At 39.6% G+C, this 23,864-nt stretch overlaps 1 non-coding gene across 1 annotated transcript; it reads right to left on the bottom strand.

Annotated features, from left to right (window-relative positions):
• Positions 1-10,743: 10,743 nt before the first annotated feature.
• Positions 10,744-10,908, bottom strand: LOC138752041 (U1 spliceosomal RNA). The gene has a single exon (XR_011350333.1). It is a non-coding gene; the product is annotated as a U1 spliceosomal RNA (small nuclear RNA).
• Between the last annotated feature and the right edge of the window lie 12,956 nt (positions 10,909-23,864).

The raw sequence follows: 23,864 nt of genomic DNA, 5'->3' as shown, positions 1-23,864 counted from the left end.
TGCTATAGTTGAAAAATAGCAATGTTCTCAGCCACTGCCGGTGCTGGGAGATGGGAGCATTTGCAGAAATTGCTCCCCCCCCCAAATGAGTTATTGTGCCCATCTACCTGCAATACTAATGTCACTAGCGTCACGTGGCTTTGTTTCCACGTGCTATAAGCAGTGCGTTTGTTATATTGGAGGGAGGGGGAAGTGTGATGCTAGCGTACGGTGGAGATTCATGGCAGGTATGGCACCCACCTCCCCCATGCTAAATGAGTTTTTGAACATAATTTTTATGTCCCCGTCCCCCCCACCCCCTGACCCTTCCAAGCAATGTCTAAAGTGACACAGGGTCAGGGATATTGTAAAGGACATGAGCATCATGTGTAGGAATTTTTTTCTGTTAGATTTAAAATAAATTCCCCTTTCTGAAGCTTTTGTGCCCTTTAACTGTTGTTGAACGTATAATGCATTGAAGTAGCAAGCATCCAAGCATTTCCCAAACAGCTCATCCTTGAAGAAGAATCAGTCAGGACCCTGCAGCAGTGGCTGAGAGCTTCAGGTAAGTCATTACAAGTGAGATGGAAAAGAGTTATTGGAAAATGGATCAAGTAGAGGCATGTGGTGGTGAGGATTTGATCCTGCTGGGTAAGATGAATATGTGGAGAGTTGTGTTCAAGAAGATTGAATCACGAGAAAAAGAATGGTATTTATTGTATTGACTGAACCTGAAGGACAATCCACCTTTCATTATAGTAAATGATCATTTACAATCTGAAAATTGTCACTTTAGCAGTTATCAAGTACTGTCAAGCATGTATTGTTTCATGCAGAATAATTAAACTAACAGCATCCTTTACAAAATACAGATCAATTAACTCTGGAAATTCTTCAAAGTACAAATGAATTAATTGCTTGGACTGAAAGAAAGCAATATATTATTTAGAATTTACTATTTGATATATTTTCGAAAAATATATTTTACAATAGTAGTTAGTGCAACACTTATTACATCTGCAGCGAATTGTGTTCGAATCTGACACAGTCTGCAAGGTGTTTGTATGATTTCCCTGTGACTTGTGGGTTTTCTACAGGAGCTCAGGTTTCTTCTCACCCTCCAAAGTGGAGTTAGTAGGTTAATTGGGTGTAATTTGCTGCCACGTGTTTCATGAGCTGGAAAGACCTTTGACCTGTATCGCTAAAATTAAAACTAAAATAAAAAGAAAATTAATGCAGCCATTAAAATGCACTGGAGTCTGAGTTTGCCAATAATTCTATGTCTTACTAGTTCTCTGTCTTTATATCATTTTGAGAAAATGGCTCAAGCTACTTTGGATTTGAGATAGTATATGTTAAATGTAATGAAATCTAAGGCAAAATAAAAGTGAGATTTGAAGTCATATCTTTATAAACTAATTGGACACCTTCCTTATGCTGCATTCATCAAATAAAATCTATCACGAGTGCGATTCCAAAAGAGAGCATTTCTTTACGAGATGATAACATTGAAATCTTTTCACACACTATCTATCTTCCAAAATAAAAGTATCATATTACACCATTAACCATTACAAGCATTCAACTATCTAATAGTCAAACCAAAGGCTGTTGGATCACAATGAGATTTCTGCGACTCAGGAAGCCAAAACTTAGCTTATTTGTTTTAAGTTCTTGGTTTTTAAATAAAGATTTTCAAATATTTTATTTTCTGAATTATTGTGTTCCTGAACAGTCTTCTGTTTATATTCCTCTCCAGCATCACTTCCCTATATCATCAAGTATAAGACAGTGGTGAAGAGTATTTCTCAAATCAATTAGTTTTCTGATCAATCCATTTGATCATTTTTAGTCCAAGAGAACTTCATGCTATGGTAACTAAGAGTATTGTTTTTAATCGTGGGAAAGAGGATTTTTTTTTGTGGAATACTGACGATTTTACCAGTGGGATTTAATTTTGAATCCAGACCAATGAAATTATTTTAATCTTTCTAAAGTTGTCTTTACAACTAAGTTTATGCCTTGTAAGCTAGTGCAGTATAATCCTCCTAACTTACTATAAATCAGTTCCAAGCAGCAAAGTTGGCTCAACATAAACAACTACTGCAAGGAATTAGAAAATGCTTTCCTTCTGAGGATGTCCCTTACCCTTGGCAGTAAAAACACAATGCTGGAGAAACTCAGCAGGTTAAAGAGTGTCCTTTATAGAGCAAAGGTAAAAATACATAGCCAATGTTTTGGGCTTGAACCCTTCGTTAAGGTATGGAAAAATGTCAGTAGGTGTCAGGATAAAAAAGTAAGGGGAGTAAGTTGGAGAAAGGAGGGAAGACACAGCAGCAAGTGAGGGGAGAAGGGATGGCTAGGTGAATAGAGAGGGAAGGGGGTGAAGAGCAGAGGGAAAGGAAAAGGAGAGCAGGTTAGCAGAAACTGGAGAGGGCCCAGATGCCACTTGACTGGAGAGTACCCAGATTACTCTCTTACTTCTTTATTCTTGGCAGTGTTTGGCATTGGTTTTCCAACACTAATTTTCCATTGCTATCAAATAAATCACTTTATTTAAGAAAGACACACATATATAAATAATTTTCAAAATTCAATAATGTTAAATTTCCCTTCAGAAATGCAGATTTTCTCTATATTCTTCCAGTCACCCTCTTTTGATGTAGTTTGTGTGTGATCTTCCTGAAATCATAACAGCATGCTTTTTACAAGAAAATAGTTGTACTTCTGGCTTAACAAAAATGAGTAGAGTAGTAATGCAAAAAGCCACTTCAAAGAGCTTGTACTTTAAAGGCATTAAGGAACTTGGAATGCTTTTCTCAAGCTTATTAACTACACACACTGGCTACCTTTCTTTAAGAGTGTAAGCAAGATCATTGTTGAAGTTTTAAAATTTAATAATTCTGAAATATTGAATTTAATTACAGCTCAGAAACATTACTCAACTTTGACCTCTGCAGCTTGCTGGCAATTTTTTTAATTTAAATGATCAAGAAATTAAAAGGAAAGTGAGGTAATTAATGCAGAGATAATATGATTGATTTTTACATCTCAGTGGCTGGCACATCTTATCAGTATAATGCAGGCGGTCAATAAATATAAAATATTGCATACAAATTAATAATTGATTTCTAAACTGTAGCTCAATGAAGCATTCAAAAATGTAATTTAGTCAGGCCGAAAAAGTTGCAAACGAACATATTTCTTCGTGGTGCTGAAGCTTTTAAATTATGTTCATTTAAGTTAGAAATCAAGCTGGACTGAACCAATTACATTAGAAATTCTGAAAGAGATTAAATTGCACGTGAAACAGAGTGACATTTGAAGATATGAACAAAGACTTTGTTCATCATTCTAGGTATATAAAACCTACAGAGTAAGACTATGTTGTAATAAAACAACTCTTTAAATGATGAACATTGCAATGAGTGAAATATTATAGTTTAAATTTGAAAATTCCCCAGAATTTTTGGATTATGTTAAAAGAAATTCATCTGAACACAGACACAGTTCCATGACAGTGTGAAACACTATGGTGATTATCTCTATGGTCTTCACAGCTGACTGTGGTTAACTAGATTGCAAAAGCAAGTGCTTTGGGGGAAAAATCCTGAATTATTTTATTTAATTACAAGCAATCTCATTTGTAAAATTTAAATGGTTGCCGAGTTCTTCTTTCCACACGCCTCAAAAAAAGAGCTTGCCAAGAATAAAGAAGTAAGAGAGGTTTTGTTTCATTCCTTGACTCAGCAGAAAAAAAAGGTCAGAAATTCTCTTGGCTCATCACAGAAGGAAAAGGGTAGGTCATTGTTAAATCACTTTGAAGAGGATGTTAAGCTTCATGGTGTGGGCAAATTGGAAGTTTCTTGGCATTATGAGGACATACCATTTGTGCTTAGTGACCTTCACATAATACACAGCTCACTCTAGTTTCTGGTAATGAAGCTGTCTCGAAGCCCACTGTGAAGATACTCTTTAAAACTCAACATTTGTACACATGCATTTTCCTGGAAAATCTCAGGGTATTACTTTGTTACAGTAGCTCATTTTTATTCTTCTCACCTTCATGCCATTGGGACAAAATGCATTAATCAGTCCGTGTTAGTTGAGTTCATCCTTCAGGACTAATGAGGTGTTAAACCAATGAATCCTCTTGGAGCTGCTGCTGCTCCCTCGACACGGAACCACCAAATGAGATTTTCCTCATTTTTCCAGTTAAACCATTGCCGCTTAACAGCGCCACCCTCACAGTCCAACCATTCGCCATATCAAGCACCTCGTTCCCCATTAGTGGCTGATTCTGCAGCTCCTGCATTTGCCTCGTCAGCCACTGCAGAACCCATTCTGCTCAACAACTATGTGTCACTCTAATGAATCATTCTTGATTGCAAGGGACTGCCAAAGAAAAATAATTTGTCAAAGGCTATACTAATGTCCACATAGATCAGCCATTCTTAACACTGGCCCTACAGTCCCCACAGGGGCCATGGCATTTTTAAGTAAAACCCTTGTTTTCTTTTCACCCTTATGTAACATAATTTTTCAATTTTTTAAAAATATAGTTGGTTGGCAAAATGTATGGAAGAATCAAAACTTGATTGTTTCATAGGGGGGGGGGTCAATAAACTTTGAACAGTGTGCTAAGGGGGCCATTGTTGTAAATGATTTGGATGAGGGGATTATTAATAACTTGAGCAAATTTGCAGATGACATGAAACTGGGTGGCGGTGTGAGGAGGATGTCAGGAAAATGCAGAGGGGCTTGGACAGGTTGGGGGAGTGGGCTGCTGAATGGAAGATGACGTTCAATGTAAGCAAATGTGAAGTTATCCATTTTGGGGGCAATAATAGGAAAGCTGAGTATTATTTAAATGGAGACAAGCTAGGGAGTGGGGAGGAGCAAATGGATCTGGGAGTACTTGTTCACCGGTCACTGAAGACTAGCATGCAGGTTCAGAAAGCTGTGAAGAAGGCAAATGGCATGTTGGCTTTCATAAAGGAGTATAGGAACAGAGACGCCTTTCTGCAGTTGTACAGGGCCCTGGTGAGACCCCACCTGGAGTATTACGTCCAGTTCTGGCCTCCAATTTTGAGGAAGGACATACTAGCTATAGAGGATGTGCAGCGCAGATTTACAAGGTTAGTTCCAGGGATGGCGGGGTTGACATATGCTGAAAGGCTAGAAAAACTGGACTTGTATCCGATGGAGTTTAGAAGGATGAGGGGGGACATGATTGAGGTATACAAAATCATCAGGGGGATAGACAGGGTGAAGTCAGATTACTTGTTCCCAATGATGGGGGAGACGAGGACTAGAGGGCATAGTTTAAGAATACAGGGTAGGCCCTTTAGGACGGAGATGAGAAAACATTTTTTTTACCCAGAGAAGTGTGAATCTGAGGAATGCTCTGCCATAGAGGGTGGTAGAGGCAGATTTGCTGATTATGTTCAAAAGAGAGTTAGATAAGACTCTAGTGGGCAAAGGAGTTAAGGGTTATGGGGATAAGGTTGGAAAGGGGTACTGATGGTAGTGATCAGCCATGATCTGTAAAATGGCGGTGCTGGCTCGACGGGCTGAAGGGTCTACTCCAGCTCCTATTGTCTATTGTCTATTACTAAGGAAAAGCTTGAGAATGGCTGATGACGACAACATCTACCATCCTGCTTACATTAATTTTCTTGGTATCTCTTCAAAAAACTCAACCAAATTAGAGAGACACATTTTTACACACACACAAATCCATGCTCATTATCTTTAATCTGTTCTTTCCTTTCCAAATTAATGCAGATCCCGTCACTCAGAATATCCCCAGAACTGTTGCTAAGCTCACTGGCTGTAGGTCACTGACAGGTCCTTGTAGTCTTTTTAATTAAAAGCACAAGAGTAGGTATCCTCCAGTATTCCAGCACCTGACCCAAGTATCTCCTGCAATTTTTCCCAGCTTCCCACAATGTCCAAGGATATACTTGATCAGGCCCCAGGGGTTTATTTACCTGTATGCATCTTCGGCCTCCAATACCTCCTCTTCTGTAAAATGGCCTCTCTTCAAGGCATTAGTATTTACTTTTAAATTCACTGAACAATTCTGTATTCCTCCACAGCGTTTTAAATAAGGAGTTCTAATATTGAGACAGATAAATCATGAAGGAATGTTGACATATTTCCAAGATGGGAAAATGTATGATGAAGACGTCGCAGCTGGTGGTACCTGCCTGCCACCTTTGATTTTGGGTGCAAGTTTGAGCACTACTTTGAAGAAAATTTATCAGATTCTCACAGTGCATCTTGTAGATTGCAGCACTTCCACTTGTCTCAGTGTTCAGAGTTGCATTCGCCTTAGTCTACGTTTACCCATAGCGTAGTTCCATTGTAAAAGCATAAAGAAGCACATTTCTTTCAAATATTAACTACCAATGCTCAATTTGTGTGGAGAAAGCCATAAAACACTCAAAATATTTAGCATGCAATGAGTCCGCACGATAGTTTCACTGATAGTGTGAAGATGTGCTTCCCATTCTCTGTTGCATACTCCCTATTTTAGTGAAGATTAGGGTTGCATTTATTTTCCTGCATGAAGCAATAATTGATAAATGCAAACTATGAAAGGGATATCTGTGAGTTGTCACCTCTTATTTCCAGTTGAAGTATAATACATTAACATTTTAAGTTGACTGAAATATTCTAACTTGGGTGTGCCCCGAGAGATTAAAATTATTAAAGTAAGAACCAACTTTTGGGACTATCAAAATCATCCTTAAATGGCTATTTCAAGCTTCCATCAAATGTTTATTATTCCAATTATAATCCTTCTCAAGAATTGACAAATGGATCTCGCATGTTTTAAGCTTTGCCGTTTAGGTCCACTGGGTTTTAGTGTCACACATTTTGCAACACATTAATGGAGTGGAAAATGTGTGAGGCAGCAAAGGTGCCTCTGGGATATCAGAGCTCAGGGAGCAACTCATTTTAATATAGTGCAAATAATAAAGGACACCAATTTTATCTGTTAATAGCATCTTACAGAATCAGTAGAACTGTCAATATTTGGAGATGTGTGAGCATCTTAATATTCAGCTGCCTGGAAACTTGATCCTTGCGGTTTTTCATTCCTTAATTCTTTATTAATTGGCACTGGAGGCATTGAAGCCTCATGGGACATTTTCTGCAGTTAGCATTTAATGAAGTTACTGACTACTACTAAAGTTTTTTTTATATATATTTGTTCCCCAACAATCTGCTGTGCATTTAACCCATTGAGATCTTGGGCCTTAAACTTTTTCCAAATTGCTTTTCATAAATGTGAAGCAAAAATAATCTAAATAAATTAAAGCTCTCAGCACACTGCCATGCTGATTTATGAGCATCAACATTTAAAAAAAATGCCTTTATATCATATTATTTATTTCTTCAAGATGTCCTAGAGCACCTTCCAACCAATAAATTGTTTTCAAAGTATACCTCTGTAATCCTGACTATGGGCATCTAGTGATGAAACCTCAGTCACATCTCTGTTACCTCCAGAGGACAATTCAATTGTACTCATGACCACCATCCATCTTCTATCCACATTAAAAATACTGCTGCCAGTGTTGTGGCTGCATTCAATCAGCTATGTTTAATCAGTAAGTCCATTTCACCATTAATCCTTGTTTATGACTTGGAACACAAACAAGCAACAAGTGAGGGGCAAAACAAATTGGTTCGAAGCAGATAAATCAACAGCAGGATCAGTAGGTGTTCTTTTGAATCTCCCTATTGGCCAATTAGTTTGTGCCAATAAAGGAAGGGGAAGCTCAAGTGAAGCAGCAGTGGGAACCTAGTGTGGGAGCAGCTCAGGGTAGGAGTGGAACTTTGAGGCTTTAGCTCAAGAGGCTTCGGCTGCGGAGAAGATGCAGAAGTTGAGTCAAGGTAAGGACAGGAATTTTTTTCTTATTTAATAGGTACTGGGAATGGCAGCCAGGGCAGAGACATGCTACTTTTGCAGGATGTGGATTGTTAGAGAAGCCACCAGCATCCCTCACGTCTTCAACTGTGAGAAATACATCCAACTGAGACTCATTACAAATGAAGTTAGGGAACTGGTGCTGGAGTTGGATGAACTCCGGATCACCCGAGAGTCAGAGGGTGTGATGGACAGGAGGTACAGGGACACTGTCAGACTTAAGAGACATGAGGAAGGTAGGTGGGCGCAAGTCAGGAGAGGGAAAAGGAACAGGCAAGGCATTTGATTAGGACTCTATTCCCTGGTGTGTAGAGGAATGAGAGGGGATTTGATTGACGTATTTAAAATTAGGTGGAGTATAGACGGAGTAAATGTAGATAGGCATTTTCCACTGAGGGATAGGTGAGGTACAAACCAGAGGATATAGGTTAAGGGTAAAAGGGGAAAAATTCAGGGGAAACATTAGGGGGATCTTCTCCACACAGAGAGTGGTGGGAGTGTGGAACGAGCTTCCAGCTGAAGTGGTGATTGTGGGCTTAATTTTAATTTTTAAGAAGAATTTGAACAGGCACGTGGAAAGGCTATGGTCACAGTGCAAGTCTGTGGGATGAGGGAAAATAATAGTTCGCCATGGAGCAGAAGCCCGAAGGGCTTGTTTCTGTGCTGTATTTTTCTATGGTTCTGTGGTTCTATGACCTATGTTGAGACTTAGTTAACCTGGAGCCATTGTAAAAGTTCTCATCCATTTAGTTAGAGGAATCCTTGCCACATTAACTCCCTTCTTCTCTTTGCTACATCTGCCAGCAGTATAACCTGAGTGAATCTCGGTGATCCTCCACTTCTGGCCTTTTCCTCATGCAGGATTTTCATCACTACATCCTTGATGCTCAGTTTTTCAGATGCCTTTGATATGAATTCTGAACTTAGCACCCTTACTGACTTTCTTGTCTCATTAACTCTATTTTCTTCTTTAAATTGGCTCCTCAAAATTGTCAAATGACAATGAGAAAAAATAATAAATTTGTCAGATCCTTCATGTCTTTCTAGTCTTCTCCCAAAAGTAAATTTAATAAATGTTTGATCAAGAATATTTAGAATTTTGTTTCAACAGCAGATTTATGGAAGATTAATGTCACTCTCTTATCAGAACAGTTTTGGGTTCAAGCCTCAGTTCAGACACTGATTTCAGATTCATTGTTAGAGTACATGCATGACATAACACACAATCCTGAGAAAGTAGAGGCACTGACGTGCTTCTTTCACGATGCCATTGATGTGTTGGGTCCGGGAAAGATCCTCTGAGATAATGACTCCTATGAGCTTGAATTTGCTCACCCTCTCCATCCCTGATTCCCCAATGATCACTGTCCCTTACTGAAATCAACAATCAATTCCTTGGTTTTGATGACATTGAGAGTAAGTTTTTGATCTCCCTCCTGTATGCTGACTCATCATCTTTAAAAAAAAATTTATATATATATATATATATACAGCCTACTACCATATTGGTATTGTTGGCAAATTAGTAAATGGTTTATTGTCGAAGCAAGCTGCACAGCCATAGGTGTAAAGTGAGTAGAGCAAGGGGCTAAGAACACAGGCCTGTGGGTGGTGATCCTGTACTGATGGAGATTGTGGAGAAGATGTTCTGACCAACCCTCATTGATTGTGATCTAGAGGTGAAGAAGTACATGATCCAATTACACAGTGGGGTGTTGAGCCCCAGCACTTGGAGTTTTCTGATCAGTTTTGACGAGCTGATAGTGTTAATTGCCAAACTGTAGTTGATAAAGAGCATCCTGATATAGTCATCTTTGTGACAATGTGTTCCACACCTTTGTGTAGGGTCAGTGAGATGCCATCTACCATAGTCCTGACAGTATGATAGGCAAACTGGAGCAGAACCATGTCACTGCCTAGACAGGTGCTGATATGCTTCAACACCAGCCTTTCAAAACACTTTAACACTGTTGATGTAAATGTTTCTGGTTGATAATCATTAAGGCAGGTTACTATGCTTTCTTGGGTACTGGTACAATTGACGCCTGTTTGAAACAGGTAGGTACCATGCCCTGCCAGAGTGAGATACTGAAGATATCTGTGAATACTTTGTTAAGTTGATCAGCACAGATTTTTAATACTCAGTCGGGTACTCCGTTAAATCTGGATGCTTTCCTCAGATTCACTCTCCTGAAGGCAGTCTGCATGTCATCCTCAGATATGGAAAGGATAGGATCATCAGGGGACATGGGGTTCGTCAGGGTTGTTCTTCCTTGATACTCCAGTCAAATCAGGCATAGAAGGCATTGAGTTCCTCTGGGAGTGATGCTTTGCCATCTGCTACTGGATCAGATTTGGTTTTGGAGCAGAATATGTCATTTAGGCCCTGCCACAGCTGTCAAGTGTCCTTCATTGTTTCCGTTTTCATCCAGAATCTCCACTGGAACACAAAAGTTTGCATTAATAGTTCTTTGCCATGTCGAAGAAGATCTGCACAGCTGGAGATGTAGTAGCAGAGATATTACTCTTTTTAGGTGGATATAAAAATAAATCCCATTACACTATATTGACGTTTAAGTAGTGGATTTTAGTTTAATCCTTAACTGTTCCCCAAAAATCACACAGATTATTCTGTCATGATCACATAAATTCATGTGAGAGTTTGCAATATATGACTTGATTACATTTCCTACATTACAAACAGTTCCTGCACTACAGAGGTTCTAATTAAAACATTTTGGGATGCAATAAAAGCCATTAGGTAAATGCAAATTTTGCTTTCTTTAATTACCTAAGCTTTAATTTCCTAATCAGTTTTTTTTCAGGGGAAAGCATGAATGCAGTCCCCCACTACCACTAATTTTGCGGATGAGTATCCCTCATTTGGGGACATCACAGGCATCAGGCACACTCGAAGTGCAATGGGATAGCCTCATCCTGGGAGACCAGCCATCTTGACCACCCATTCTCCCCTGGCAGGTAAGTATTATCACTTTAATTATTATTGTGATCATTCAAGAATTTTGATATAATTCCATAATCAGTGAAGCCAATCTATTGCTCTTTATCTTATGATAATCTTTCACTATTCTGATTCCTTGCGTGTCCTGCTGCTAATTTAGAATCCTATCTTCCCACACCATCCACCATAGCTGTAATCTTAATTTCTGCGGCATCCTATTGATTTGTGAGTTTTTCCCTTGCTTTCATATCCTTATAAATATTATAGTCCAATAATATCATCCAAAATGGCCCAATGATGTGAACACAGCCTGAACACATTCTGTATCCAGAAACAAAACCAAGATCTACAATGCCTTTTTTTTAAGGATCTTACCTCTTCTTTTTTCAATATTTTTATTGATTTTGTCAAATAAATATTCCAGAGGTAATAGAATATTAACAAATCTTGTATAGCAATACAAATAGTATAATAGTAACCTATGTTACATTATAATTATCTTATCTCTTAGTGACCTTTAGTAATGAGGAGCCAACATACAGAGATGAGGTGCAATCACTGACAGACTGGTACAGAGCCAACAACCTGTATCTGAACGTTAATAAAACAAAAGATGGTTGTCGACTTCTGGAGGGCCCGGGGGGACAACACTCCGCTGATTATTGATGGCTCCACCGTTGACGTCATCATGAGTACCAAGTTCTTTGGAGTGCACTTGGCGGAGAATCTCACCTGGTCCCTTAACACTAGCTCCATAGCCAAGAAAGCCCAGTAGTGCCTCTACTTCTTGCAAAGGCTGAGGAAAGTTTATCTGCCACTCCCCTCTACCTCCCCACCCCCCCACCCCATCCTCACTACGTTCTACAGAGGATGTATTGAGAGCATCCTGCGCAACTGCATCACCACATGGATTGGAATCTGTACCAAGAAAGACCCTGTAGAGGATTGTGGTCAGCGGAAAAGATCTTTGGGGTCTCTCTTCCTAACATGAAGGATATCTACAACACACAAATAAGGCAAAAGATGATAAACATGGTGAAGGTCTCCACAAACCCCTCATGTAAACTGTTATCCCTTCTGCCATCTGGTAGGAGGTAACATAGCATTTGGCGCCTTATGTTTTTACCCCCAAGCCATCAGGCTTCTGAATTCCCAGAATATATGTGGATAGTGTACTATGGACTTTTACTGTATACGTCTTAATATTTTAATGTGTTTAACTTTACTCTAACTCACATTCTCCGTAGTCCTGAAGAAACGCTATCTCATCTTTACCATGAGAGCATGCTATGAACAATAAATGAAGGTGTCTTGACACTTGACTTGACCCATGAACCTTCACACCAAATTGCCCATTCAGAAAGTGGATGATGACAGGAAGGAGAAAAAAGTGGCCTCCTGTCAATCCAGTTGTTTCCAGATGTATAAAAATTGCTGCAGTTCTGGCAATCATGGCTCTGAAGCAGTCCTAAATCAAACAAGAAAAAAAATCTAATTTAATTAGGTTTGTTAACGTATCCTTTGACAGCTTCAATATGAATGCTGGCTGATTTTTTCTGACAATTGACAACCTCTCAAGTCTTTCAAGTGAGGCGACACTTCACTTATGTATCCACAGGACTGATTTACTGCACCTGGTGCTCCCTTTGTGGCCTTCTCTGCATTGGAGAGACCGGTCGCAGATTGGTAAATGATTTCACTGAGTACTTCCGCTCCCTCCACCACAACAAAGACCTCCCAGTAACTAACCATTTCAATTCTGAGCTTCACTCCCATGCTCACATATCTGTCCATCGCCTTATGTACTGTCCAACCTTGACCACCCGCAGATTGGAGGAACAACTCATTTTCTGTCTGGGCATTCTCCAGCCCGATTGCATTAAAATCGACTTCTCTGCTTTCTGCTAATCTGCTCGGCTTTTTCCCCTCCCCCTGTGGTGGTACACCACTGGCCTACCACAGGGGGAAACCTCTGTACCTGCAGAAGAGCACGGGGACAAGACAATAGACCAAGCACCACCCAGTTGGGTGTCAATCACCCTCCGGGATATAAGCCTGAGCCGGCCCTTTGAAGGTACTCTCAGAGTTTACAACAGCTCTCCTAACAGCTGGCTCTGTGGAAGTTCATGTCGAATAAAGCCTGTTGTACATTCTTTTGGTTTTGTGAGTTTGCTCCTGACTGACACCACACCCCCTCTCCAGTTTTCCCAGCTCTCCCTTCCCTTCCCCCTCCACCCACCTAACTAGCCCTCCTTACCCTGATCGCTGCTGTCTCCTCCCCTCCCTTCTCTACCTATCATCTCCTGCCTTTGCCACCCTATCTTTTAATTCAGGTGCCCGCAGATACTCTTTCATATCTTGAGAAGGGCTCAAGCCCCAAATTTCGGTTTTCATGATTTACCTCTCATAACCTTGTTTGCCTTCTTTCAATAATGTGTATTATGTTTAAGGTATTCATAAAAATTCCTTGTGGAAAAGCTTTCTGGCAGATTTGAGGACACCGAGTTCTAAAATCTGCTCTCAAAAATCCAAAGTCCAAAGAAGCAGAAACTCTGCTTCTCTTTATCTTCGCATTGTTGGCAGTCAGCACCAACATTGGAGTTGTCATTCTCCAGGGGAGATTTGTAGACCACAGCTACACAGAATTCAAATTCTTTTCATATAATTAATTGGCCTTCTTGTACACTTCGCTTTTTAGTTTTATCACTGAATGATGTTTTATGATGAAGGCTTCGCTTTCATATGCTATTAATATTACTGATAACATGTTGTTGAAATTCTGATGATTCAGCCAACAAAGAAATTGCCTAGCTGGAAAATGCAGGGCCTTGAGGACAGGAAATCTGATTTAAGAGATTGGGAGTGTGAAGTAAAGCTATTTCTGTTTGAGTTTTCATCCCTGTCTGTGAAGATAACAACTTCTGATTGTAGAGTCGTCTTACATTTATGAGTGGGCAGTAATGTTGCTGAGTTAATTTGGAAAACCTATATTTCTAGCTACTCTATAGCTAGTGGCAAATATATCATCCTAAAACTCAAGATGTTACTGGTACAATCCCCATAAGAGGCACATTAGTGGGGATTCAGGATTGGATTGCGATGCAGACATCCACTATCTCGGATTTGGGATAGGATTGCAATGTAGTCTCAGCCTAGAGTTTCAGTGATAATGGTGCAGAGAAAATCACAGAACAGTGAATAAAATGCAGCTTTATTCCTATTTTCTCAACTCTTTATTGGTTATAAAAATACAAAAACATAGATATTAAAAAAAATTATAGTCTATTAAGGGTTTTGCTTTATAATTAACTGAGCACTGTGTGAAAAGGTGTGTGAAGTGATTAATGGGCAGTTTGAAGAGGGAAATGCATTTTTTAAAGACATACAGCAAGGTAATAGACCCTTCCAACCCACAAACATATGATGAAACTTATAGTACCATATTTAACCTGAGGAAGTGCAATTTCATGGCTAGAGGTAATAATTTATTTACTTATTTATATCACATTTTAATCACCCAGAATGGTGCATAAACAGAATGTACTCCATTAGTTAACAGTGAGGAGTGGGAATCGATGATATTTTTTATGAGAATGGAGCTATGCTACTATGCTGGATGAGCTCAGAAAAAAGGCAATGTTAAGTACTGTGAAGAAGGCCTATCAGTTCATGTGTAGTTCCTGAGGACTGGAGGGTGGCTAATGTAACTCCACTTTTTAAAAGGGAGGGAAAGAGAAATCAGGGAATTATAGTCTGGTTAGCTTGACATCAGTAATGGGTAAAATGTTAGAGTCAGTTATTAAAGATGTGATTGCGGCACATCTGGAAAGTGGTGAATTCATTGGTCAGATCCACCATGGTTTTATAAAGGCAAAAATCGTGTCTGATTAATCTTATTTAATTTTTTGAGGATGTAACTAGTAGAGTGGATACGGGAGAATACGGTAGATGTGGTTTACCTGGATTTTCAGAAGGCTTTTGATAAGGTCCCACACAGGAGATTACTGTACAAACTTAAGGCACACGGTATAGAGGATATGGTGGATATAGAATTGGTTGACAGATAGGAAGCAAAGTGTAGGAATAAATGGGTACTTTTCAGAATGGCAGTCAGTTACTAGTGGGGTACCACAAGGCTCAGTGCCAGGACCCCAGTTATTTACGATCTATATTAATGATTTAGATGAGGAAATAGAAAACAGCATGTACAATTTTGCAGACGACACGAAGCTGGTGGGATTGTAAGCTGTGTAGAGGCTGTTAAGAGTGTGCAGGGTGACTTGGACAAGTTGGGTGAGTGGGCAAATGCATGGCAGATGCAATATAATATGGATAAGTGTGTGCTTATCCACTTTGGAGGAAAGAATGGGAGGGCTGAGTACTATCTTAATGGTATCCAATTAGGAAAAGGGGAGATGCAAAGAGACTTGGGTGTCACTGTGCATCATTTATTAAAAGTGGGCAGGCAGGTGCAGCAAGCAGTAAAAAAGGCGAATGGTATGTTGGCATTCATATCAAGAGGATTAGAGTTCAGGAGCAGAGAGGTATTGATGCAGTTGTATAGGGACTTGGTGAGACCTCACCTGGAGTCTTGTGTTCAGTTTTGGTCTCCTTATCTGAGGAAGGACATCATTGCCATGGAGCGAGTACAGAAAAGGTTTACCAGATTGATACCAGGGATGGCGGGACTTCCATATGAAGAAAGGCTAGAAGGACTGGGCTTGTACTCGGGGGAGTTTAGACGATTAAGAGGAGATTTAATAGAAACGTTCAAAATTCTTAAGGGATTTGACAGGCTAGATGCAGGAAGATTGTTCCCAATGTTGAGCAAGTCTAGAACCAGGAGTCACAGTTTAAGGATAAAGGGGAAGTCCTTTAGGACTGAGAAGAGGAAGATTTTTTTCACTCAGAGGGTAGTGAACTTATGGAATTCTCTGCCACAGGAAGTGATTGAGGCCAGTTCCATAGGAGAGAGTTAGATTTAGTTCTTGTGATTAGGGGGAACAAGGGGTATGGAGAGAGAGCTGGAACAGGGTACTGAGTGGATGATCAGCTATGATCAAAATGAATGGTGGTGTAGGCTTGAAGGGCCAAATGGCCTACTCCTACACCTATTTTCTATGTTTCTATGTGCAAAACACAAAAGTGCCGGGAAAAACTCAGCAGGTCATGCAGCATCTATAGAAAGTAATAGGCTCAAGCACTTCTTCAGGAGAGACAAAAATCAGGCAGTTGCCTGTGTTATAGATAGAGAATTTAGGTTAAAATGGCTTAAGTTAAAATGTGATGATTAATCATAAAAAGGGAAGCCAGAACGGACAGGGAGCTTACTAGCAGCCAAGGACAAAAGGTTCTGCTGAATATGTTTTTTTAAACCTATCTTTTCATGGTCATAGTGAGAGACATGCAAGAGACAAAAGATTGATAAGAAGGGTGAGAAACAGAATTTAGTGTATGTAGAGTTCACAGCGTACGTAACGAACGTGATAATTAAAAATGCAGTTATACTTAGAATGCTTTTGCAATACTAACCAATTAAAACAGTATTAATAAGAAGGGGAAGGGCAAACAACAAGGGTATAAAAATCAATGCACTGTATGTATCGGGACTTAACTGGTGAGAAGCCAGTTGAGTCCAACTCTGCAGACTTGTAAATAAAGCTTGTCGTGTCATCAGTTTTAAAGAGACTCATGTGTGAGAAGTTTTATTTCTGACACCTGAATAGAAATGTGTGTGTCGGGGTGGGGGGGGGGGGTGGATTGAAAGCGAAGGGGGAGAAGGGTGAGGGAAACATGCCAGCAGGTAAAGGTAATAGGTGAATACAGGTGGGAGATCAGAAGAGAAAGAAGCTGAGAAGTGATAGGGGAAAAAGACTAAGAAAGATAGCTCTCTGATAGGAGAAGGAATAGAAGGGATCAGGAGGAAGGGAAACAGAGGGATGAGGGAAAGAGGGAGACCAGGAGAGGGGAAATAACAGAAATAGAAGGTTGATATTGATGCCATTTGGTTGGAGACTGCCAAGATGTAATATAAAGTGTTCCTCCAATTTGAGGGTGCACTTAAATCAGAAGTACATGAACCCATGGACAAACTTTTTTATCTACCCTCACCCCTGTACACACCTATTACCTGTTTGCCTATTTTCCTCCCCCTTATCTCCCTCCTAGCCTCATCATCCCACATGTATATATTTAGATATCTGCCTGATTTTCAGCAAAATGGAGGAAGTGCTTATGCACAAAGAATCGATTGCCTATTACTTCCTTTGGATGTTTCATGACCTGCTGAGCTCATCCAGCATCTTTGTGAACTGCACTAGACCCTAGTATCTGCAAATGTTCTTGTTTACCTCCATAGTTCACATAAGGTATTTTGTTCTGTGGCAACACTAGATTCAAATAAATATTATGAACCTATTCTATTCCATTAATGATTAAGTTGCTGGACATTGAAAAACATATCTTAGCTTCTATGATAAACAAAATTGCATTCAGAAAATTGTGTGAGTGCTTGTGAATTCTATACACAAAATTGCATTTCTACAGGTAAACAGTGAAGTGGGAAGAAATACTATCTTGTGCTGCTATTTCCACCAGCCTGAAGAAGTCATGGTCTGGAGGACAGTTTAGAATGTTGGGATTTCAAAAAGGATGAACATTCTGAAGGCAGCCAGAAGGATCCGGACCAAACCAGTTGTTCCTCTCTCTGTAAGCAACACAAGACAAATTCAAATTTTGCTCTCTCTCTCTCTCTCTCTCTCTCTCTCTCTCTCTCTCTCTCTCTCTCTCTTTCTTTTACAAAGGGGGGGGGTTTGAATTAAAATTTGAAGGTCATTTTTTTTGTTAATAAAGTAATTGTTCATCTTTACCCCTGTGTGATATGCTTTCTTGTGGTTGCTGGTTTGATCTTGTAACAATAGTGTAAATCCAGTGAAATTGAAGGCATAGTCATAGCCACAGTATCTGGGCACACACAGAAACAAAATATGAGACATAGGAAACAACATAAAGATGGAGAGAGATTCAATTGTAAATGATGTGGCACTAAACATGCATCCAAACAATGCCCAAGCTGTAATGTGCAAAGATTAGAATCACTATGCAGACCAATGTTTTTCCAAAGGGAAACAAGACAGAAGTAAAAAGGTACACACAATTGAATAAACTGCTCTCAGAAATACACTTTTCATGGACATGGTGGAAGTGAACAGAGTCAAGCAGTATAAGTGGACCGTGTCATTGCATGCCATGGGACAAATATTCTTTTCAAGCTGGACACAGAAGCAAAGGTCAGTTTGATCATTGAGCGTGACATCAGGGCAATGAAGTTAAAGCCATACATCCATGCAAATCCTGTGCTGCTCAAAGCATACAATGGACAGAGCATCGACATGACAGGTAGCTGTCAACTAAACACGAAAGTTAAAGATAAAGAGCACCACCTCAGGTTTGCAGTAGTCCCAAATGAACATGAATCACTGCTTGGTGACAAAAGATGTGAAAACTACAGCCAAATCAAGAAGGTGTACCACATTAACAGTGCCATTGCATGGAACAGCGTAGAGTATTTGGAGTTCTACCATTCACCATTCACTTACGAGATACAGTTAAAGGAGGATGCAGAGCCAGTAGTCCATGCCCTGAGGCAGTTTACAGTGCAACTAAAAGAAAAGCTCAAGCAGGAACTCAACATAATGATGGCACTCGGTGTCATAAAGAAAGTGGAGGAGCCACAGAATGGGTGAATTGAATGGTGTGTGTCAAAAAGAAGAACAGTGACCTATACGTGTGCATGGACCCGAAAGGCACGAATGCCAATATAAAGAAGGAACATTATCTGATTCCGTCCAGGGATGAAATTACAAGTGAGATGGCTGGCACATAGTTTTTCACTAAATTGGATGCATCCCAGGGCTTCTGGCAAATAAAACTGCATGATGATAGCACAAAATACTGTACATTTAATACACTGTTTGGCTGATACTTCTTTCTGAGGATGCCTTTTGCAACTTCCTCAGCTCCAGACATGTTTCACAGAACAATGGAGCACATCATAGAAGGCATAAATGGGGTACATGTGTACATGGATGACATGATCCTTTAGGATCCACACAAAAACAACACAACAAGAGGCTCATCAAAGTGCCACAACACATCCAGAAGTATGGATTAAAGTTAAACAGATAAAAATGTCAGTTTGATGTGAAGGAAATCACCTTTCTGGGAGATAAAGGTGTGGATAAGGTGTGGAAAAAGGTGAAAGCAATTGTAGAGGTGACCAAACCCACTGACAAAAACGTTATATTGAGAGTGCTGGGAATGATCAATTTAATTGGTAAATTCATACCAAACCTATCTTCCATAACAATGATTCTAAGGAAGCTGTTACAGAACAAATGTGAATTCAAGTGAACAGACAACCACGAAGAAGAAAGGGGAAGATGAAGACCATTTTAACTATAGATCCAATACTTTTGACGCATCCAGAAAGATGAAAATATCTACAGGTGCTTCAAAAGATTAAATAGGAGCTGTACTACTTCAGGCTATAGGAGAAGATTGGAGTCCAGTAGCATACACATGAAAGACAATGACACCATCTGAATATTGATATGCACAAATTGAGGAAGAGTGTCTAGGTCTAGTTTATGGACTCAAGAACTTCTACTGTTATGCATATGGTCTATCAACATTCATGGCACAGACAGACCACAAGTCATTAATAGAGATAATTTTGCCCTTCAGATTGCATGGGAAATGTCATGGCAAATCCAAAAACTGATGATGAAGCCATTATGTTATGACTTTTCAATTGGTGTATACAGCAGAGAAACTTATTATGTTAGCTGATATGTTATCCAGCACAGCCACACAGAGTGAAGCACACAATGAGAGTTCCACAAAAACAGATATGAAGCTCCACATGAACCTGATCACTGAATCTCTTCCCATACCTCAAATGAAATCCAAGCAGATCACAGCTGAAACAGAAAAGGACACATTTCTTCAGAAGGTCATCAAGAATCTGAATGAAGGTTGACCAAGAGGTGAATGTCAGCCATACTACAACATCAGAGCTGAGTTGAGTGTTGTCAATGGGCCTCCACATAGATAGGAAAGAAAAGTCATTCCTCAATCACTGCAACAAGAGATGCTGAAAAAGGTGCATGAGGGACACCTTGGAATGGAACAATGCAAGAGGAGGACCAGAACTGCTGTTCATTGGCCATGGATAAATGCTGACATTGACAGGATGGTATCCAGCTATGAGACTTGTTTGAATCATCACGCAAAGCAGCCAAAGGAACCTATGATAATAACTGATATACCAGCAGAATTATGGCAGAAAGTTGGGATTGATCTGTTCCCCATGGATGGAACGAATTACTTGTTGGTTATTGATTATCTTTCAAGCTAACCAGAGATTGCACTGCTTCCTAACATGTCTGTTACTTGTGTGATCAAATCTTTGCTAGACACGGAATTCCTCAACTCGTCTACAGTGATAATGGACCATACTACAGTTGGAGAGAGTTCCAGAAATTTGCAGAAGAGTATGATTTTCAAAATATAACTTCAAGTCTTCTGCATCCACAGTCAAATGGCATAGCAGAGAAAGGAATTAACGTTGTTAAAAAGTTGCTCAAAATGCATTAGACAGTGGCTCAGATCTGTATCTAGCTCTATTGAGTTACAGAGCTTCACCACTTGAAAGTAGCATTTCACCCGCTGAGCTTCTAATGGGACATAGACTAGGCACAACATTTCTCTACTCTGCAAACCAAAACAAGAACAGAGATGTCAAAGATGTTGAACAGAAACAAAAGTGTCTGCAATGGAGACAAAAGCAAACTATGATAAGTCAGTGAGAAGCTTAGGGCCACTGGCACAACACGACACAGTGAGACTCAGAGATTCCAATGCTTGGGACCAAAAGGCCACTGTTCTGGAGGAAGTAAATCCAAGATCCCACACTGTCAGGACAGAGGAGGGTCAAATACCAAGGAGAAGGCATTGAAGGATCCTACTGAAAACACCAGAGATGCTGCAGGAACAGATAAATATAGAAGATTCACCCTGCACAGCAACAGAGGAAATGCCACTCATACTAGACAGTAATGGACCTGCAGAATTGATACCAACACCTGCAGAGTGAACACAATCACCTGTGTTAAAAATATCCATGAGTTATCAAAGCCCCTGACAGACTGAATCTATAAAAGAAAAAGAACTGCACACTTAAAAGTTTGTGCTGCTGATGTTCGTGTTCCATTTGGATTGAACTTTAAATTCAAAGAATATTGTATTAATGTGTCATGTTAGACTAAACATCTCAAGGAAAGGGGATGTAGTGATAGAGTACTACCATCAGGAGGAATCAGAGATGGAATGTGTGGCATCTGAGGAATGCTGTTGCATCTTGGGCAGATTCAAGATGGATGCCTCCACATGAGGATCGACCTGTGTTTGTTCTGTTTTAGGGCTGTTTGCTTGAGTTAATAAATCAAGTTGTTTAAAAAGAACCCAAGATTCTTTATTGTAATAAAATAAACATCACAAATACCTCCAATAATTGGTCTGTGCAGACCTTCACTAGCTGACCATGTATGTGGTCTGGTGCTGCTGCTTGTTTGGGATCACGTTCGACAGGGATCTCTTTCCTTTGGCCACAGCTATTTAGGGGCTCTCTTTCATCAGGAAGACACGGAGCTATCTTTGACGTCAGCTTATTCTTCTCATCAATCTGTGCATTGAGAAGGATCAGTCTGTCTGGAAGTGAGGCGTCATCATCTTTAACTCACAAGGTTGACTTAGGATCTATTATATTCTTGATCCCTTGCCACAGGCGCCTTATGTCACTGGTGATGCACAGCTGTCTATGGATGCTCTGTATGTAGCAACATTTTGCCCTCCAGATTGCATGGGAGAGTTCAGCGTGGCTTATCTTGGTGCCATCCTGTCCTCTGTTCTGAAGACAGCATCCCAAGCTAAGAGGAGTCTGGACCTCTGCATTCAACCATGATTTCTGTTTAGCCCTGCTGTGAAACATTTGATCTCGGTGACATCCTCTATGCACTTGCTAATGTAGCCAGTCACTGAGCTTGTGTAATCCTTTAATTTTACATGACCATTGTAGATGGCCACCTCTCTGAAACAGCTTCAATCCATGGTCTCAATGCAGTCTTGCAGCGCTGCTAAAACCCCCACCCTGGCTATATCCTGATTTCCCTGTGAATTGGCCGAGTTCATTTTTGAACAGTCTGTATTCCAGAGTTAGCAGGACGGATATGTAATCTGAGTAACTAAGGCTGGGCGTAGGGCAGTCTTGTACACACCATGGACATTGGTGTACACTCGATTCCACTACTTCTGCCATCCTAGACCTAACAGAATTACAATTATAATTGCCATAATTATACACAGAGCATAGAATACTACAGAAGGCCACAAAGTTGTGCCAACTTATAGTGTTTATACCTACCAACAAAACTAAACCCTCCATTCCTCATAACCATCTATTTTTCTTTTATCCATGTGCCTAAGAGTCTCTTAAGTGTCCCCAATGTTCCAGCCTCCACCACCATCCCTGGTAAGGAATTCTAGGCACCCACAACTCCCTGTGTAAAAATAAACCTATCCCTGATGTGATCTATTTTAACAGGACTTGTGCTAAAATATCAGTGATATAATTAAGCCTCAAAACAAATAGCTGACATCTTAAGAGAAAATGCCCTAAGATTGCAGATTTGAGTTGCATGGGATAGTCCAAAGATTAATTCAGAAGACCCATGGTGAATCCACAAAAAGAAAATGCCTGAAGTTATGATTCAATTTAATACCGCTGTCTATCTTTTAATGAAGTTGTTTTGCATGAGAATTAAACATCCACAATGCACTTCCTGCTTAATTAATACAAAGAGTAAAGATATTACAAAATTAACTATAAGGTATATATATTTGGCATTATTCACCTTTAAATAGCACCATTGTTCATATCGAAATGGCTGAAAGCTACCTGTAATAATTGACAGTACCATTTTTATGGTTTGGTTGAGCAGCATACCTTATCAGTCCACTGCAGATGGCCCATAAATATAAAATAATGTACACAAACTTCATTATTATATTGGGAAATGCGAATCAATGTTGCATTTAGAAATATAATTTAGTAATGAAAAAGTACTTATTAATGTTGTTTTGTTAGCATTTTTACCATGCTGTTTTGAATGATTTTCATCTCAGGAAGATAGAAAGCATCACTGAACACAAATGTTAAATTGCAAAACAAAATTGTTTCATGAACAAAATTATCATCCCAGAACATGGTAAAAGGTTGATTGCTTGTGGTATTATGTAGTTTTAAATCCTCTTAGACTATACTTACTGTTCTTCTATAACTGATGGTTGATTAAAATTTTGGATTATCAGTGAGTTCATCCATCAGACAAAATCTGCTTCCATAAGATGTTCTGAGCACTACCTTAAGAGATAATGTTTAAGCAATGAGATCAGAATTTTGATTGTTTTACAATAATCTGCAAGAAACATTGGGATGTTAACTGCCAAGAAATCCAAATAAAGGCTTGAGATTATTTGATTTGCCTTTCCAACTAAATTTGGGGACAGGTAATTCTAAATAAGTTCTCTCGATGATCTGTTGCATGTCCTAACAGAATTTCCAAAATTCTTCAATGAAGTTTTTATCCCTTTAGAAGTTTTTAATTCCTGCTGAGGTGTAAATAAACAAGGATCTTTAAACTATCCTTGGAGGATTATTCTCCAGTAGTCTCCATTGATTTGTGTGAGATGATATTGAAAGAGTTCATGAACTCGTATTGAAACTGATCCTAGCTCCATCTTAAGAGTTAAACAAAAAAATCTCAGATGCTAGAGTCTAGTGTAGTACACAAAAATGCTGGAAAAACTCAGCAGGTCATGAAGCATCCATAGAAAGTAAAAGGCAGTCAACATTTCAGACCT

The sequence above is a fragment of the Narcine bancroftii genome, chromosome 1 (genome assembly GCF_036971445.1).
Source record: "Narcine bancroftii isolate sNarBan1 chromosome 1, sNarBan1.hap1, whole genome shotgun sequence".
NCBI classification, from domain to species: Eukaryota; Metazoa; Chordata; class Chondrichthyes; order Torpediniformes; family Narcinidae; genus Narcine; species Narcine bancroftii.
This window is presented reverse-complemented; position numbering and strand designations above follow the sequence as displayed.